This window comes from Lacerta agilis, chromosome 2 (genome assembly GCF_009819535.1).
Source record: "Lacerta agilis isolate rLacAgi1 chromosome 2, rLacAgi1.pri, whole genome shotgun sequence".
Taxonomy (NCBI): domain Eukaryota; kingdom Metazoa; phylum Chordata; class Lepidosauria; order Squamata; family Lacertidae; genus Lacerta; species Lacerta agilis.
The window spans coordinates 94,038,627-94,045,041 of record NC_046313.1 but is presented as its reverse complement, the minus strand read 5'-3'; positions in this window follow the sequence as shown (position 1 = coordinate 94,045,041).

Here is a 6,415-nt window from a genome sequence, read left to right as displayed (position 1 = left end):
CCCTGAAGATGCTGGACATACAGATGTGATATTTGACAGTATTCTAGCTCCATCTACTGTCCTAACCTCTATGATTTAGAAGTAACTGGAAACTGGAAAGAAAAGCTGTCAACGGTTGGAATTTTCTATTCATTTTTTAATTTAAAAAATGCTGTATTTCAGTGTTTACAGTGAGGAAAGAGAAATTACACGGAATAAGACTTTGTAGACATTTCAAAAAAGTTAGAGAGTCATTAGCAGAAGATATACTAAATGCCACAACCAAGAGACAGAAAAGTACCGTAAACATTTAACTTTATTTCAAAACCAGAGTCAAAATTTAAGTCAAAATTTCAGCAACAAGAAACAAAAGGATAATCAGACATTGTCAAGAAATAATACTTTCTGTTCATTTGACTTGTTCAGAAGTTGTGCAGGACAATCAAGGACACTGCTTTTGGAATGCATTATCACCTCTTCCAAGCCCAAATTCTAACCAATCAAAAAGGAGCTATTCCACTCCTCAAAGATTGGTTTACATATCACAAAACGTTTGCATAGACGGGACTTCCACATAAGAAACACTATCTTATGCATGTAGACCATACCTTAGCCATGATCTGGATCACTGCCATGTACACGGGTTGGGAACGTGGTTAACGGTGGCATGCCAGCATGCGTCCATGCAGTCATGATGGCGCACACTGCAATCTACATGTACCTGTATATTAACTCTTCCAGTTCCCATGCCTTCCTTCTATGTAGGGATTGTGTAAACATGTGAAGTGGAATTCTGTGCAGTGGTTCAGCACCAAGGGCAAAGCAGCCTATTGGCCTCACCAGAGACTGCTGGGTGGAGAGGTATTCCAACAGTCCTTAACATAGTGGAATCCCAGAGCTATCCTTTCTCTCTTCAAATGTGGTAACTCAGCACACCGCGCAGTGCGATGCATGCGCTCCAGGTATGGCTGCAGTGCATGAATATCCCTGTAGATGAGATGAACTAGTTCTGACATCAGATAATCCACTGGAGCAGAGACACCGTTGATATTTGTAGATGTAGAGTAGATATTTATTATCTTTATAGATTTTGCTGGAAGCTACCCAGAGTGGCTGGTGAAACCCAGCCAGATAGGCAGGGTAGAAATATTATTATTATTATTATTATTATTATTATTATTATTATTATTATTATTTATTAACCAAAGCATCACTGAGTCAATTCCCAAGGAATTGAGTTCGCTACTGGAATGAGATGTGCATTAAGTGCCATGCCCTTTGTTCAAGACAGAAAATGATTTTTGCAAAAATAACTCTGTAAAATAGCTATCCTTCTAAACTGTGGCAGAATGGTTCATTTAACTCTTAAGTGTGTGGCAATACTTATCCTTTGCATTTAGTGTTTAATTAAACACACAGATACGCTTAACCCATTTCCCAGCATCCTTCTCCAGTTGTTCGTCCAAACAAAACTTCCAATACACTGAATGAAAAACTGAATGCTACCCATTTTTTTATTCTCATTGCGGTTCATTATTTATTGCTACTTCAAAGGCTAGCAAAGTGAAGTCCTTAAAAACAGGCAACTCTGTTCTGGCCAGTACTTTGTTTTACAGATGGTGGACAAGGTATTTGCAGTGTGGGGGGGGCGGACCTGTGGCCCTGCAGACAGAGATGGACTCGATCTCCCACCACCACCCCTCAACATTTAATGGCACAAATTTGCTTTTTAAAAAAATGAAGCTTACAGATCAATGCAATGTATATATATTTATTTAAAAAACCCAGTGCATTTCAGAAAGTTTTTTTTTCATATGCAAAAAATACACTTTTACGGTTCCTTTCAAGTTCTTAATCAATTGCCCTGGTCCAAGGAGAAGACAAATATCATAATACGTTTCAGAGATCTATAGCTTAACCTCTGCGGTACTCCAAGTCAAAAGAGACCTATGTGTAAGCTACTCTTACAATAATTCATTCTCTTCACCCTCCATAGGCAAGACAGCAAATAGGCCCACAGTATATAAATTAGCTAACAATTGTTAGAAAACGGATGTCAATAATAGCCATGGTTGTCAGGTACATAACACTCAAGTATTTACATTTAATATAGCATTCTCCTTCCTGCTTTTGCATACCATTCTCTTTCTTAATGCTCTGATTCTAGGCTGCAATATCTCATTCAGAAGCTCAAGAGTTCATATGCAGGTTTGCACCAACACAACTTTTTTTTGGGGGGGAGGGTGTTTTGTGCTCATATTCGCAAGGGGTGCAAACAAAAGCAGCACAGGGCCACAACCCTATATTCACTTACCTGAGAGTAAGTCCCATTGAAGCCCATGGGCCTTACTCTTGAGTAGACATGCACAGGGTTGCTCTGTAAATCAAGTTAGGTGCCATACAGTATTTCAATCCTGAACAAGGGACAACTTTAATACTGATGTGATTGACAGCTAGCTGTATTTAGCCCCCCAAGACACTACACACAACTCAGTACTCAACAGCTCTGTGCTGAGGGATCTCCTTAAACCAGCCTCCTCTCCTGGGCTACAAGGAGCCGTTGCAGTACTGTAACACCGCAGTGCCATTGAGCATAATGAAAAACTCGCAATAAAATACGTGTGAGGAAAAAATTGTTCTGCAAATTAGAGCGTATGTAAAGTTAAGGTCAGATCTCTTTAGAAACCTGGCAATTAGGTAAACCTATTGCAACAAGAAGCCCAAACAGATTGTACTTAATTGTTAGAAAACTATAATGAGTCTTCTGGCATCCTAAAGACTTACAAGTTTTATTATGGTATATGCTTTTGTTTTGTTTTGTTTTCTTGGGAGAAAAGCAATGACAAACCTAGACAGCATCTTAAAAAGCAAAGACATCACCTTACCGACAAAGGTCCGTATAGTTAAAGCTATGGTTTTCCCAGTAGTAATGTACGGAAGTGAGAGCTGGACCATCAAGAAGGCTGATCGCCGAAGAATTGATGCTTTTGAATTATGGTGCTGGAGGAGACTCTTGAGAGTCCCATGGACTGCAAAAAGATCAAACCTATCCATTCTCAAGGAAATTGGCCCTGAGTGCTCACTAGAAGGACAAATCCTGAAGTTGAGGCTCCAGTACTTTGGCCACCTCATGAGAAGAGAAGACTCCCTGGAAAAGACCCTGATGTTGGGAAAGATGGAGGGCACAAGGAGAAGGGGACGACAGAGGATGAGATGGTTGGACAGTCTTCTCGAAGCTACTAACATGAGTTTGGCCAAACTGGGAGGCAGTGAAGGATAGGCGTGCCTGGCGTGCTCTGGTCCATGGGGTCACGAAGAGTCGGACACGACTGAATGACTGAACAACAACAAATGCTTTTCTGGACTGGGTTGCTTCCAGATGCACTGTTTATCAAGCATTTGTTGATTCTTGTATGTTTTCAGGTAGGGTAGAAGAAGAAGAAGAAGAAGAAGAAGAAGAAGAAGAAGAAGAAGAAGAGGAGGAGGAGGAGGAGGAGGAGGAGGAGGAGGAGTTTGGATTTGATATCCCACTTTATCACTACCTGAAGGAGTCTCAAAGCGGCTAACATTCTCCTTTCCCTTCCTCCCCCACAACAAACACTCTGTGAGGTGAGTGGGGCTGAGAGACTTCAAAGAAGTGTGACTAGCCCAAGGTCACCCAGCAGCTGCATGTGGAGGAGCGGAGAAGCAAACGCGGTTCACCAGATTACGAGTCCACTGCTCTTAACCACTACACCACACTGGCTCTAACAGCATTGCATCTAACATTGTTATCCTGTGTTTTCCACTGCAATTTCCTTCACTTTCCTTACTGCAGATATACCTTCTTTATTTTTAAAAAGGTGCAAAAGAGCAGCAAACCTACTTTAATGAATTCACCAGAGTGCAACTGAACCCCACCCATAAAATAATGGTAGTCTGGAAGCAACCCTAGAATCCACAAAAGCTTATGCCAAAATAAAATCTGGTAGTCTTTTAGGCACAAGACTCTTGGCTGCGTTTGTGACAACAGAGAAACATCTGTGCCTCTCTGGAAAAAGTTAGAAAGGGCACACTGTTATCCTAGAAGGATAACAGTGCGGTTAACTAGACAAATCAGGAAGACCACAAGAGGGGCAAGTCTTGCCCAAACTAGGAAAATAAAGGACACAAACAAAAGTAAACTGGCAACTTGCATCTACCTGAATTTGGGGGGTCTTCCTTTTTCTTAGCTCCTATGCTGCAACCCCCATTTAGTAGGGCTACCTGAGGAGAGGATTTCAGGAGGACTGGGGGAGCCATGTAGGGAGGAGGGGAGGAGCCAGTGTGGTGTAGTGGTTAAGAGCGGTAGACTCGTAATCTGGGGAACCGGGTTCGTGTCTCCGCTCCTCCACATGCAGCTGCTGGGTGACCTTGGGCTAGTCACACTTCTCTGAAGTCTCTCAGCCCCACTCACCTCACAGAGTGTTTGTTGTGGGGAGGAAGGGAAAGGAGAATGTTAGCCGCTTTGAGACTCCTTCGGGTAGTGAAAAGCGGGGTATCAAATCCAAACTCTTCTTCTTCTTCCTCTAGCCTGCCCCATGCACTTGGATCCAAGCCACCGAAACAAACAGTATCTGTTTTGTTATAGTGCAGAGCTAGGGAACCAACCAATGTGATGACAAAAGTTGCAAAACGAGTAGGGAACAAACCACCTCTGCTGTCATTCGCCTTATTTGTCTTGCTCTTCTTTGAGCTTGCTAGTGCAACATGCCAAGTAACACTGACCAGGTAATTGCCATGTCTGCAGCTAAGCAGGCAAGACAAGAGCGGGCTGAAATGTAACATATGGTTTAGAACAGGGGTAGGCAAACTAAGGCCCGTGGGCCGGATGCAGCGCAATCGCCTTCTCAATCCGGCCCGCGGACGGTCTGGGAATCAGTGTGTTTTTACATGAATAGAATGCGTCCTTTTATTTAAAATGCATCTCTGGGTTATTTGTGGGGCATAAGAATTCGTTCATCCCCCCCCCCCCAAAAAAAAATACAGTCCGGCCCATCACATGGTCTGAGGGACGGTGGACCGGCCCACAGCTGAAAAAGGTTGCTGACCCCTGGTGTAGAAGAACAGCTGGCAAGGGCAATGGGTTGGTACACACAAGTGAGAATCTGCCACAATCTGCAGCATAACTGTGATTCGCATAGGGACTTGGCTCACAAGCATTCAACCAGATATATCTGATTAAGTCAACAGGAGATGCTTGAAAGCGATTGCATGAAGACATGTACACATGGTTATATTTCTTTCAAGGCACTATTATAGTGCAAGCACGAATCATGAAATCATGTTTGATTATTTTAAAGCTTTGGAGACAAACATTGTTCATGTATTAAGCAACAGAAAATGTTTGCAAGTCAAAAAATTAATTCCCTACCATCCACTTGAGTTTTCAAACCTTACAGTGGGACAGTTTAAAATAAAGGCACTACCAAGAAAAACAACGACATACCCAACTTCCTTGCCAGGAAATGTCTTCCCATCAAGCTCAGTAGTTCTGAATTTCAAGGTTTCCTGGTGGGGGCGCAGCAATTTGGCATTTGCCCCATGACTGCACCCCACTCCCTGCCCCAAGTGCACTAATGCTTGATATCTTAGTTAATTCAGTTTGTACACGATTCGCCTTAACTTTGAAATGGGTGGATGTAGTAACAGAAATGAAAAGATGAGGAAGCAGATTAGGGTTGCTTAAAAACCTGCAGGAGTGAGAAATGCATCAGGGCCAAATGTCATGTTATCATAAACGCAGTTTTTCCTAACAGCATGCTTTAGGTAACCACTTTTATTCTGAAGAAAAAGCAGCCACAGGGTTCCTAATCTGGATCAGGGCCCTGCACTGGGTTCCTACTAAAAATCCACCTACTCACCCGAACCACTGCTTGGCCCCTGGTAGCCCTGTGGCTTACTGCTCTTCGAAATAGTTTAAGCACACATTTTAAAACCACGTTGTTTGTAAAGTGTAGTTTGGCCTCCCAGATTCAGCTGAGTTCTCTTTCCACGGTCTCTCTTAGTGCTGTGGAGTGCCTTGCAAAAACAGGAGTGTGGTGCTATACAAGTCTACTCTGAAGTAAGTTAAATGGGACTTAATCCCAAGTATGGTTTCAACCTGGAAGTTTAAAAAAAAAAAAAGGAAACAGCAGAGAGAAGGAAAGTGGACCCACTGCACTTATTTGTATAACTTCACCCTTCTTTTTAGCAATGGGGCAAAACCCCTAAAATAAATAGGGAGGGAAGTAGTGCAAATATTAGTCATCTTAATAAATACACCTTGCAAAATGCAAATTTCTCAAGTAAAATTAGGAAAGGAATTGAGAGTGAGAACATTATTGTGGGGGGGGGGGGACAACGACGACACAGAGAGAAATAACAGTGTGAGGGTAGGAACCGTGATATGCAACTCCCAATCCTTTTAACACTTTTC